Raw genomic sequence first — 14051 nt, forward strand, 5'->3', positions numbered from 1 at the left:
CATATATACATACACACATACACATACACACACATACACACACACATGTACACGCACACACACATAGATAGGTATACATATATTTTGCATTATTCCTCTAGCTATTATTTCAAGCACTGTACTGAATAGTAGTCTCTTGTTCTCTTGTTCCTGATATTAGTATAAATGCATCTAATTCACCCCCCACCCATTAAAATCGATACTGGATCCAGGCATAGTGGCACAAGCCTTTAATCTCAGTACTCGGGAGGCAGAGGCAGACAGATCTCTGTGAGTTTGAGACCAGCAAAGTCTACATAGGGAGTTCCAGGACAACCAGAGCTATATAGTGAGACCTTGTCTGGAGACCTTGTCTGGAAAAAAAAATCTCTCCAGTCCTTATCTCCTTGCGGCTTTTATCATGACGGGAAGTTAGACTTTTCCCAAAGCTTTCCCTGTATTTATTGAAATGACATTATAATTTTTCTTATGATTTATTTATTGATGAATATGAGTTGAGCCAGCTCTGCATCTTGATTATGGTAAATGACCTTTTGTGTGTGTTCTTGAATTGTTTGCAAGTATTTACTGAGGATTTGCATATGTATCCATTATTATTGTAATTTTCTTTCTTGTGTTTTTATCTCTACTCAACATCAGAGCAATAAAGGCTTGGTAAAATGAGATTGGTGGTGTTCGGTTTTTTTCTTCTTTTGTAATGATGTGAGATCATTTTGTTATCTTTTGAAGGTCTGGTGAAATCCTAAAGTGAACTATCTGGGTGTGTGTGTGTGTGTGTGTGTGTGTGTGTGTGTGTGTGTGTGTGTGTCTTTAATGATTTTAATCTCATTGCTTATTACAATACTTTAAAGATTGTTTAAATTGTGCCTTTTTAATTTTAACTTTAATAGGTCATATGCATTCATTTCTTTAAAATTTTCTAATTTAATAGAATATGTTTTCAGAATATGTCCTTATGATATTAAAATTTGCATTTTCAATTTTATTAAATTGCGTCTTTTTTTCATTTCTAATTTTATGAAATTGGGTCTTCCTTTTCTTCTCATTAGTTTGGCCAAGGCTCAATCTTAAATAACATTTCTTTTTTTATTGGATATTTTCTCTACTTACATTTCAAACGTTATCCCCTTTCCTGATTCCCCTCTGGAATCCCCCTATCCCTTCTCCCTCCCCCTGCCTCTATGAGAGTGCTCCCAAATCTATCTCCCACTCCCTCCCATCTCCCTGCCCTGGCTTTCCCTTAACACAGGGGCATTGAGCCTTCACAGGGCCAAGGGCCTCTCCTCTCACTGATGTCATATAAGGCCATCCTCTGCTACATATGTGGCTAGAGCCATGGCCCCCTCTATGTGTACTCTGTGGTTGGTGGTTTAGTCTCTGGGAGCTCTGGGGGTTTCTGGTTGGTTGATATTGTTGTTCTTCCTACGGGGTTGAAAACCTCTTCGGCTCCTTCAGTCCTTTCTAACTCCTCCACTGGGGGCCCCATTTTCAGTCCAGTGGTTGGTTGAGAGCATCTGACTCTGTTTCTCAGGCTCTGGCGGGGCATCTCAGGAGACAGCTATACCAGGCTCCTGTCAGCATGTACAATATTGTCTGGGTTTGGTGGCTGTATGAATATGGGATGGATCTGGGATGGATCCCCAGGTGAGGCTGTCTCTGGATGACCTTTCCCTCAGTCTCTGCTCCACACTTTGTCCCTGTATTTCCTTCCTGTGAGTATTTTGTTCCCCCTTCTAAAAAGGACTGAAGCATCACTCTTTGGTCTTCCAACTTCTTGAGCTTCATGTGGTCTGTGGACTGTATCTTGGGTATTCCGAGCTTTGGGGCTAATATCCATTTATTAGTGAGTGCATACCATGTGTGTTACCTCACTCAGAATGATATCTTCTTTCATGAAATCATTGTTTTTAATAGCTTAATAGTACTCCATTGTGTAAATGTACCACATTTTCTGTATTCATTCCTCTGTTGAAGGACATTTGGATTATTTCCAGCTTCTGGCTGTTATAAATAAGGCTGCTCTGAACATAGTGAAGCATGTGTCCTTGTTATATGTTGGGGCATCTTTTGGGTATATGCCCAGAAGTGATATAGCTGGGTCCTCAGGTAGTGCAATGTCCAATTTTCTGAGGAACCACCAGACTGATTTCCAGAGTGGTTGTACCAGCTTACAATCCCACCAACAATGGAGGAGTGTTCCTCTTTCTCCACATCCTCGCCAGCATCTGCTGTCACCTGAGTTTTTTATCTTAGCCATTCTGACTGGTGTGAGGTGGAATCTCAGGGTTGTTTTGTTTTGCATTTCCCTGGTGACTAAGGATGTTGAACATTTCTTTAGGTGCTTCTCAGCCATTCGATATTCTTCAGTTGAGAATTCTTTGTTTAACTCTGTCCCACATTTTTTAATGGGTTATTTGATTCTCTGGAGGCTAACTTCTTGAGTTCTTTGAATATATTGGCTATTAGCCCTCTATCAGATGTAGGATTGGTAAAGATCTTTTCCCAGTCTGTTGGTTGCCATTTTGTCCTATTGACAATGTCCTTGGCTTTACAGAAGCTTTGCAGTTTTATGAGGTTCTATTTGTTGATTCTTGATCTTAGAGCATAAGCCATTGGTGTTTTTGTTTCAGGAAAATTTCCCCTGTGCCCATGTGTTTGAAGCTCTTTCCCACTTTCTCTTCTATTAGTTTCAATGTATCTGGTTGTATATGGGGGTCCTTGCTCCACTTGGTCTTGAGCTTTGTACAAGGAGATAATTATAGATCGATTTGCATTCTTCTACATGCTGACCTCCAGCTGAACCAGCACCATTTGTTGAAAATGCTATCTTTTTTCCACTGGATGGTTTTAGCTCCTTTGCCGAAGAACAAGTGACTATAGTTGTGTGAGTTCATTTCGGGGTCTTCAATTCTATTCCATTCATCTACCTGCCTGTCTCTGTACCAATACCATACAATTTTTTTTATCACTATTGCTCTGTAATACAGCTGGAGGTTAGGAATTGTGACCCCCCCCGCCCCCAGAAGTTCTTTTATTGTTGAGAACAGTTTTCGCTATCCTAGACATTTTGTTATTCCAAATGAATTTGCAAATTGCTCTTTCCAACTCTGTGAAGAATTGAGTTGGAATTTTGATGGGGATTGCATTGAATCTGTAGATTGCTTTTGGTGAGACATTTCAAAGAGCCCACCCTTCATTTCACTGATTCTTTGCATTCTGCACCGCTGTAATTATTTCTACTGATTTGGGGCAGTGCTTATGGTTTTCCATATCCTTAAGCTATTTGTTTAGTCTCTGGGATTGTTAAATGTGGGTGAGTGGAGCTATGAGCTTGTCTCGGGACTGCATTCACTGTCTCCCATAGGTTTTGATACATTGTGTTTTCATCTCCATTCTATTCTAGAAATTTCTTTGATGTCTTTATCATTCGATTCACCATTGACCATTCACCATTCGATAAATGTTTTGTTTACTCTCCATGGGTTTGTGTAGGTTTCTTTCTATTGATTTTTAGTTTTATTTCTTTGTGATTATAGTATTAGAAGTTACTTACATTTCCCGTCTTTGCTGTTACTTGGTTTCAGTCATGATATGTAGCTGTGTTTGAGAGGAGGTCCCATAGGCTTCTGAGACAGTGTCCTCTGTCATGTTTGCCTGAAATGTTTTGTATATTAAGGTTAGGTACATTTTTATCTATGATGTCATTTAATTTCGATGTTTCTCTGTTTGTTTTTGTTAGGGTGACCTGTCTAAAGGTGATAATATGGTATTTTAATAATCTACTATTGTTGTATCCTTGATATGGTAGAATAGAATAGATTTTATGAAATTCCTTGTACTTTGTGGAATATATATATATGATATATGCATGCATACATGTTTTGAATTGTGATAACCTCTTTTTTATTTTTTATTGGATATTTTATTTATTTACATTTTAAATGTTATCCCCATTCCAGGTTTCCCCTCCTGAAGCCTCCTCTCCTATCCCCATCCCTCTGTACAATTCTATATCCAATAGAAGGCTAATATCCAATATATAAGAACTCAAGAAGTTAGACTCCAGAGAATTAAATAACACTATAATCTAATAACAGAGCTAAACAAAGAATTCTCAACTGAGGACTATCAAATAGCTGAGAAGCATCTAAAGAAATGTTCAACATCCTTAGTCAACAGGAAAATGCAAATCAAAACAACCCTGAGATTCCACCTTATACCAGCCAGAATGGCTAAGATAAAACACTCAGATGACTGGCTGGTGAGGTGTCTCAGTGATTAAGAGCACTGACTGTTCTTCTAGAGGTCCTGAGTTAAATTCCTGGCAACTACGTGGTGACTTAGAACCATCTATAATGGGATCTGATGTCCTCTTCTGGTGTGTCGGACAGCTACAGTATACTCATATAAATAAAATAAAATAAATATTTTTTTAAAAAACCTCAGGTAACAGCAGATGCTGGCAAGGATGTGGAGAAAGAAGAACACTCCTCCACTGATGGTCAGATTGCAAGTTGACACAACTACTCTGGAAATCAGTCTGGAGGTTTCACAGAAAATTGGACATAATACTACCTGAAGACCCAGCTATACCACTTCTGGGCAGATACCCAAAAGATGCTCCAACATATAACAATGACACGTGCTCCACTATGTTATAGCAGCCTTATTTATAATAGCCAGAAGCTGGAAAGAACCCAGATGTCCTTCAACAGAGGAAAGGATACAGAAAATGTGGTACATTTACATAATGGAGTATTAGTCAGCTATTAAAAACAATGACTTCACTGGTTCAACTGGAGGTCAGCATGTAGAAAATGCAAATTGATCCATTTTTAATCACCCTGTACAAAGCTTAAGTCCAAGTGGATTAAGGACCTCCACATAAACCAGACTAATAGAAGAAAAAGTGGGGAAGAGCCTCGAACACATGGGCACTGGGGAAAATTTCTGAACAAAACACCAATGGTTTATGCCCTAAGATCAAGAATCAAAAAATGGGACCTTATAAAACTACAAAACTTTTATAAGGCAAAGGACACTGTCATTAAGACAAAATAGCAACTACTAGATTAGGAAAAGATCTTTACCAATCCTACATCCGATAGAGGGCTAATATCCAAAATATACAAAGAACTCAAGAAGTTAGGCTCCAGAGAGCCAAATAACCCTATTAAAAATGGGGTACAGAGCTAAACAAAGAATTCTCAGCTGAGGAATATCAAATGGCTGAGAAGCACCTAAAGAAATGTTCAACATCCTTAGTCACTAGGGAAATGCAAATCAAAACAATCCTGAGATTCCACCTCACACCAGTCAGAATGGCTAAGATCAGAAACTCAGGTGACAGCAGATGCTGGCGAGGATGTGGAGAAAGAGGAACACTCCTCCATTGTTGGTAGGATTGCAAGCTGGTACAACCACTCTGGAAATCAGTCTGGTGGTTCCTCAGAAAATTGGACATTGCACTACCTGAGGACCCAGCTATACCTCTCCTGGGCATATACCCAAAGATGCTCCAACATATAACAAGGACACATGCTCCACTATGTTCATAGCCGTCTTACTTATAATAGCCAGAAGCTGGAAACATCCCAGATGCCCTTCAACAGAGGAATGAATACAGAAAATATGGTACACCTTCACAATGGAGTACCACTCAGCTATCAAAAACAATGACTTCATGAAATTCATAGGCAATGGATGGAATTAGAAAATATTATCCTGAGTGAGGTGACCCAATCACAGAAAAACACACACGGTATGCACTCACTGATAAGTGGATATTAGCCTAAAAGCTAGAATTACCCAAGATACAATCCACAGACCACATGAAGCTCAAGAAGGACGACCTAAGTGCGGATGCTTCAGTCCTTCTTAAAAAGTGGGGACGAACATATTCATAGGAAGGGATATGGAGACAGTTTGGAGCAGAGATTGAAGGAATGGTGACTCAGAGTCTGCCCGACCTGGGGATACATCCCATATATATACGGCCACCAAACCTAGATAATATTGATGAAGCCAAGAAGTGCATGCTGACAGGAGCCTGATAGCTGTCTCCTGAGAGGCTCAGCCAGAGCATGTCAAATACAGAGGCGAATGCTAGCAGCAAACCTTTGAACTGAGAACGGGGTCCCCATTGGAGGAAATAGAAAAAGGATTGAAGAAGCTGAAGGGGCTTACAACCCCATAAGAACAACAATACCAACCAACCAGAACTCCCAGGGACTAAACCACTACCCAAAGAGTACACATGGACAGACCCATGGCTCCAGTGGCATATACAGCAGAGGGTGGCCTTGTTGGGCACCAATGGGAGGAGAAGCCCTTGCTTGGTCCTTCCAAGGCTGGACCCCCCCAGTGTAGGAGAATGTCAGGGGGGAGGCAGGAATGTGGGGTGGTTGGGGAGGAGGAACACCCTTATAGAAGAAGGTGAGGGGGGTAGAGGGGGCTTATGGCTGGGAAACCAGGAAAGGGAATAACATTTAAAATGTAAATAGAAACTATCCAAGAAAAAAAAAAAAACAATGACTTCATGAAATTTTTAGGCAAATGGGTAGAACTAGAAGACATCATCCTGAGTGAGGTGACCCAGTCACAAGAGAACATACATGGCACGCACTCATGTTAAGTGATAGCCTCTTAATAGACTGTTCCCTTAATCAATATGAACAGCCTTCTTTATCCCTTCTACCTAGTTTTGTCAAATGTTAGAACAATACTGCCTTCCTGTCTGCTAGTTCCCTTCATAGAATACTTTGGCTTAAACCTTATAGCCTAAGGTGGTGCCTATCTTTAATGGTAAAGTCTGTTCCTTGGTGACAAAAAAATGAACAACATATGGATCCTGTTTTCTAACCCAAGTGCTACTCTGTGCCTTTTCAGTGTGGAATTAAGACCATTAATATTCAGTGTTATTACTGAAAGGTATGTATCAATTCAACTTGTAGTATGTAGTAACTTCCCAATCATCGCTTGCCTAACCACTATTCCAGCACGGCTTATTCTTTCCTGATGATTCTTGAATACATTTATGTTTCTCTTCAGTCCAAAGAGTTCCTCCCAGAATCTTCTGTTGAGTTGGTTTGGTGGTCAAAAGTCCTTTGGCTTGTTTTTATCACAGAAAGAGTTCCTTTCTCTTTTAATTATGAAAAATAGTTTTGTTAGGTTTAGTAGTGGGTGTTGGCAGCTGTGGCCTTTCAGAACTGAAGTATGTCCTTCCAAGACATTTGGCTTTTAAATTTTTCATTGAGAAATAGCTGTTATTTTGACGAACCTGCCTTTCTATGTGAGTTACTGTTTTTCTTTTTCAACTTTAAAATGTCAACAAGTTTGTTCTGAACATCTTGTGTCCTAACTATTCTAAGATACAGAGTATCTCTTTACAGTCGTGTCTGTCTGTGTCATAGATGTTTCTTATAATGTGAAGGGCATTTCTTTCCCAATATTTGTGAAAATTTGTGTTATAATTTTACTGAAAATGTTCTGATGTCTTTGGAATGGAACTTTTCTATGTACATGGTTCATAGATTCAGTCTTCCCACAGTGTCTCAAAGAACTCACATTTCTGTCTGTACACTGTTGTTCTGGTCAAATTTTTATTATAAGATTTAAATTTACATAATGAGAATTAATGAAGGTTGAAAGACATAAAGATCAAAATAAAAGGAAGCAACAGAAATAGTTAATGTGTAGAAATGAGCACTACAAAATACCACAACATATTAAGCTGTGTTTCTCTTCCCGTGGGTCACAAAACCTTTGGGAGTCTCATATCAGATATTCTGCATATCAAATATTCGCAGTACAATTAATAACAGTAGCAAAATTATAGTTATGAAGTAGCAATGAAAATAATTTTATGGTGGAGGGGTCACCACATGAGGAACATGAGGAACTATATTAAAGGGAAGGTGAGAATCACGTTAAGTAATATTGCAGGTTAGAGGAAGAAATATATCTAGAAATAAATTTAAACAGGAATTCTTTCGTTCAACATTTACTACTGTGTGTGTGTGTGTGTGTGTGTGTGTGTGTGTGTGTGTGTGTGTGTGTTGACATACACATGAAGGCCAGAGCACATCTTATGTCTTAAGAAAGAAACATTCTTTCTTTTCTACCACGTGGGAGCTCAGATTGAACTCGTCACCAAGTGCGGTGGTAAGCTGTCTCAGCTACTGAACCCCCTCACTAGCACTCAAGCGGGAGTTCTATCAAGGATATCAGCAGGAATTTAACATTTCTCAGGAATAGCCAGAAGCTAATCTAACTAATCACAATCTTTTGGTTTTTAAATAAATACCAGCTAGGAGATTTAATTACAGGGTAATTTTCTGATGAAAGTAATTCTTTCTCCTCTTTTTTTTTTTAAATTTAGAGAATACTTTATTAGTTTTTGTAATCAAACCCACGTAGATAAGACCTTAAATATTTAATACAGTGTGTTACCCCTGTACAAATGGAAAAAACTTAAGTTCAACATTTCTAGACCAATATGGCTGTTAATTTCTGTACAGTGCCAACTCAACACAGTAAACGGGGATACTTTTTTCCAAAGTTGACAGCACAGCTAAAGTTTCAAAAAATTCAAATTATATATCTGTATATATATATTTATATTTATATAAAAAGACCAATAATAGCAGTGTGTTATGCATCAACAGCAGCAACAGCTTTTCCAGGTTCTGCAGTCATCTGAACAAAACTGTAGAGACATCCAGCACACTCCATTAAAAAAAAAAAAAAAGTAAAAAAACAAAACCCGAGAAAACAGCACAGTTCTGTTACTCTTGTGGTACCTGGCACCATTTTTTTTTAAATTAGCTTCTCAATCATCATCTGGAAAGAAAACATTCTGAGCAACATCATTAAAAACAGCTCTGATAAAGCACGGTCACTACTACGTATCATAAAGCAGGTACAAGCTATTTTACATCCACAGAGGTATGATACAGTACTGTCCTACATCTATAATACTAGAGGATACAATTTAAAAGGCATTATTTGAGACTTGATTCTACTTTTCCAGCAGAGGGCCCAAAGGATGGTGTGACACAGCCTTGTAAAGAAACATACTCTAGACAGGATTTCCTTTCATTAGTGGCACAGTTCTAAGGATTCATTCTCTCCATGAATGTCAGCTAAAACCGTTATTAAAAAAATGAAATATCCCTAGAACAAAACAGTATAACCACCGGATTCACATGAAGATGACCTAGTGGAGACAAGCTGGACCTCACCTTACCAACAAGCTATCAAATCTGTTATGTTTAAACAGTGAGACCTCCAAGGAAGGAGATGCCAAGTAGTGCTTCAAAGCTTCGGACCACAATCAAACACAGCATCCTTTTCAACAGAAGCAGAAGCTCATCTGAATATGCTCAAGGATGCTGACATCAACATTTAATCATCTCCTCACTCATCCAGGAAGAAGGGGAGATCAGTTACTACTGTACTTTATTGTGTTCAACCAAATCACCATGTTACAAAAATAGCAAGCTGCCATAATAAAAAATAAGGCTCCTCTATCCAGCACCAGATAGCATCATTTTACTTTCAAGCCTAGAAATTGCACACTTGTATATAAACCAACCGAAGATGAGGATTGAGAGTTCATCTTGGTGGATTTTTCCTTTGATGAATATGAAGTGTCCTTCCTTATCTTTTTTGATGACTTTTAATTGAAAATTGATTTTATTTGATATTAGAATGGCTACTCCAGCTTGCTTCTTCTGACCATTTGCTTGGAAAGTTGTTTTCCAGCCTTTCACTCTGAGGTAGTGTCTGTCTTTGTCTCTGAGGTGTGTTTCCTGTAGGCAGCAGAATGCAGGGTCCTCATTGCGTATCCAGTTTGTTAATCTATGTCTTTTTATTGGGGAGTTGAGGCCATTGATGTTGAGAGATATTAAGGAATAGTGATTATTGCTTCCTGTTATATTCATATTTGGATGTGAGGTTATGTTTGTGTGCTTTTCTTCTCTTTGTTTTGTTGCCAAGATGATTAGTTTCTTGCTTCTTCTAGGGTATAGCTTGCCTCCTTATGTTGGTCTTTACCCTTTATTATCCTTTGTAGTGCTGGATTTGTAGAAAGATATTGTGTAAATTTGGTTTTGTCATGGAATATCTTGGTTTCTCCATCTATGTTAATTGAGAGTTTTGCAGGATACAGTAACCTGGGCTGGCATTTGTGTTCTCTTAGGGTCTGTATGACATCTGTCCAGGATCTTCTGGCCTTCATAGTTTCTGGCGAAAAGTCTGGTGTGATTCTGATAGGTCTGCCTTTATATGTTACTTGACCTTTTTCCCTTACTGCTTTTAATATTCTTTCTTTATTTTGTGCGTTTGGTGTTTTGACAATTATGTGACGGGAGGTGTTTCTTTTCTGGTCCAATCTATTTGGAGTTCTGTAGGCTTCTTGTATGCCTATGGGTATCTCTTTTTTTAGGTTAGGGAAGTTTTCTTCTATGATTTTGTTGAAGATATTTACTGGTCCTTTGAGCTGGGAGTCTTCACTCTCTTCTATACCTATTATCCTTAGGTTTGATCTTCTAATTGAGTCCTGGATTTCCTGTATGTTTTGGACCAGTAGCTTTTTCTGCTTTACATTATCTTTGACAGTTGAGTCAATGATTTCTATGGAATCTTCTGCTCCTGAGATTCTCTCTTCCATCTCTTGTATTCTGTTGGTGAAGCTTGTATCTACAGCTCCTTGTCTTTTCTTTTGATTGTCTATGTCCAAGGTTGTTTCCATGTGTTCTTTCTTGATTGCTTCTATTTCCATTTTTAATTCCTTCAACTGTTTGATTGTGTTTTCCTGGAATTCTTTCAGGGATTTTTGCGATTCCTCTCTGTAGGCTTCTACTTGTTCTCTAAGGGAGTTCTTTATGTCTTTCTTGAAGTCCTCCAGCATCATGATCAAATATGATTTTGAAACTAGATCTTGCTTTTCTGGTGTGTTTGGATATTCCGTGTTTGCTTTGGTGGGAGAATTGGGCTCCGATGATGCCATGTAGTCTTGGTTTCTGTTGCTTGGGTTCCTGTGCTTGCCTCTCGCCATCAGATTATCTCTAGTGTTACTTTGTTCTGCTATTTCTGACCGTGGCTAGACTGTCCTATAAGCCTGTGTGTCAGGAGTGCTGTAGACCTGTTTTCCTGTTTTCTTTCAGCCAGTTTGGGAACAGAGTGTTCTGCTTTCGGGCGTGTAGTTTTTCCTCTCTACAGGTCTTCAGCTGTTCCTGTGGGCCTGTATCTTGAGTTCACCAGGCAGGTTTCTTGCAGGGGAAAAGTTGGTCCTACCTGTGGTTCCAAGGCTCAAGTTTGCTCGTGGGGTACTGCCTAAGTCCTCTCCGCTGTGGCAGCAACCGGGAAGATCTGCGCCGCTCTTTCCGGGAGCCTCCGTGCACCAGGGTTCCAGATGACGTTTGGTGTCTTCCTCTGGCGTCTGGATGTGCACAGAGTGCAGTCTCTTCTGGTTTCCCAGGCGTGTCCGCCTCTCTGAAGGTTTAGCTCTCCCTCCCACGTGATTTGGGTGCAGAGAACTGTTTATCCGGTCTGTTTCCTTCAGGTTCCGGCGGTGTCTCAGGCGCAGGGGTCCTGCCGCTCCTGGGCCCTCCCCTACGGGAACCCAGAGGCCTTATACAGTTGCCCCTTGGGCCAGGGATGTGGGCAGGGGTGGGCAGTGTTGGTGGTCTCCTCCGCTCTGCAGCCTCAGGAGTGCCCACCTGATCAGGCGGTGAGGTCTCTTTCCCACGGGGTTTGGGAGCAGAGAGCTGCTGCGGGCCTGGATCCGCGGGTGTGGGACTTCCGGTGAACACCATTCTTTCTCCTCTTACAAGCCCCTTTATAGTTTCCTGGCAAATGCTTTCCTTCACTCTCACAAAGATATGAATCTATAGAAAGCTAGAAGCTAAGCTCTGAAAGAGCAAGGACATGTGGTCTCTGTCTTCCTGAGTCTTACTTCACACAGTTTCTGGTTACATCTACTTTTCTGCGACTCGTATGATTCTTCTTCTCATTGTGGCTAATTAAATTTCACTGTGTATATGTACCCTGTCTTCATTACTCATCCATATATCGATGGAGACTTAGGTTGATTTCATTTCCTTCTTATTTTAAACATAGTTAAAATGAACAGATAAGCAAATATCTATGAATAAGACATAGAGTTGCTGGCTAGACACCTAGTCAGTGGTATAGTTTGATCATGTGCCTATTTTTAGCTTATTGGGAAACCTCCACACTGATTTCCATAATGGCTGCCCTGGTTTGGGTTCCCACCAGCAGTGAATGAGTGTTCCTTTTCCCACACCCTTCCCAGCATTTGTTGTTTTCTTGATAATGGCATTACGACATTTCTTAGATGGAATCTCAGAGTAATTTAATTTGCATTTCCAAGATGACCAAAGATGTCAACACTTAAAAAAAATACTTAGTGGCCGTCTTAGTTAGGGTTTTACTGCTGTGAACAGACACCATGACCAAGGCAAGTCTTATAAAGGACACCATTTAATTGGACTGCCTTACCAGTTCCATCATGATCAAGGTGGGAGCATGGTATCATCTAGGCAGGCATAATTCGGCAGAGCTGAGAGTTCTACTTTCTCATCTAAAGTTGGCCAGTGGAAGACTGGCTTCTAGGCAGCTAGGACTAGAGTATTAAAGCCCGCTCTCACAGTGGCACATCTACTCCAACAAGGGCACACCTCCTAGTAGTGCCACTCTCTGGGCCAAGCATGTACAAACCATCACAGTGGCTATTTGTGTTTTCTATTTGATATTGTTTCGTTCAGCTTTGCGATCCACTTTTAAGTGAATTTTGTGTTGTTGTTGTTGTTGTTGCATTCTTTGTACATTCTGCAGGGAGAGATTTTCTCCCATTCTGCAGGCTACCATTCTACTCATTTTTGGGTTTGTGCATTTCTTTGGGGGCTGGAGAAATGGCTCAGTGGTCAAGAGCACTGACTGCTCTTCCAGAGGTCCTGAGTTTAATTCCCAGCAACCACATGGTGGCTCACAACATCTGTAATGGGATCCAATGTTGTTGTTGTGTCTGGCGTGTCTGAAGATAGCAACAGTGTACTCATGTATATAAACTAAATGAATTAATCTTTAAAAGGGAAGGCTTCCTTTGTGCAGAAGTGTTTAAATTTTATTAGGTCCTAATTGTCAATTGTTGGCCTTCTTTTCTGAGCATCGTGAGTCCTCAAAACGTCTTTGACTTTGCCTGTATCATGAAATAGTTCCCCCACTTTTTCCTCTAGCATTTTCAGAGGTTTTGGTCTTACTTTAAGGTCTTCAATACATTTGGAGTTTATATTTATTTATTTAAAGACAGCATCTCGCTATATATTCTTGGCTGGCCTGAAACACTCTATGTAGACCAGGCTGGCCCCAAATTCACAGAGATCTGCCTGCCTGTGCTGGGATTAAAGGTGTGCATCACCATGCTCAGCTTGGAGTTTATTTTTCTGGAAGGTAAAAATAGGATCTAGTTTCAGTTTTCACTTCATATGAATGTCCAGTTTTCCCAGTACCGTTTGTTGAAGAGGATGTCTTTTTGCTAGTGAACATTTTTAGCATCTTTGCCAGAACTCAGGTGGCATAACTGGAAATTAGGCTTGGTGATATCTTCAGTCTGACTATTTTGCTCAGGACTGCCTTGTCTCTCTTTTTGTTTCTTGTATTCTTTATCTTTTTAAAATGGATTTTAAGATTATTTTCTCAGTATCTGCAAAGATATTGTGCTATTATTTTGATAGAGAATGTACAGCGTTTGGTAAGATGGCCATCTTGGTTTTGTTTGTTTGTTTGTTTGTTTGTTTGTTTTTTCAAGCAGAGTTTCTCTGTGTAGCCCTGACTGCCCTGGAACTCTCTCTGTAGACTAGGCTGGCCTCAAACTCACACAGACCCACCTGCCTCTGCCTCCTGAGTGCTGAGATTAAAGGCATATGCCACCCTTTTCATAATACTGATCCTTTCGATCCAAGAGCACAGGGGTCTTCCATCCTTTGAGAATATTGTTAAACTTCTCTCTCGAGTGATTTAAGGTT

The sequence above is a fragment of the Rattus norvegicus genome, chromosome 3, assembly GCF_021556685.1.
Source record: "Rattus norvegicus strain SHRSP/BbbUtx chromosome 3, alternate assembly SHRSP_T2T, whole genome shotgun sequence".
In the NCBI taxonomy this organism is placed as follows: domain Eukaryota; kingdom Metazoa; phylum Chordata; class Mammalia; order Rodentia; family Muridae; genus Rattus; species Rattus norvegicus.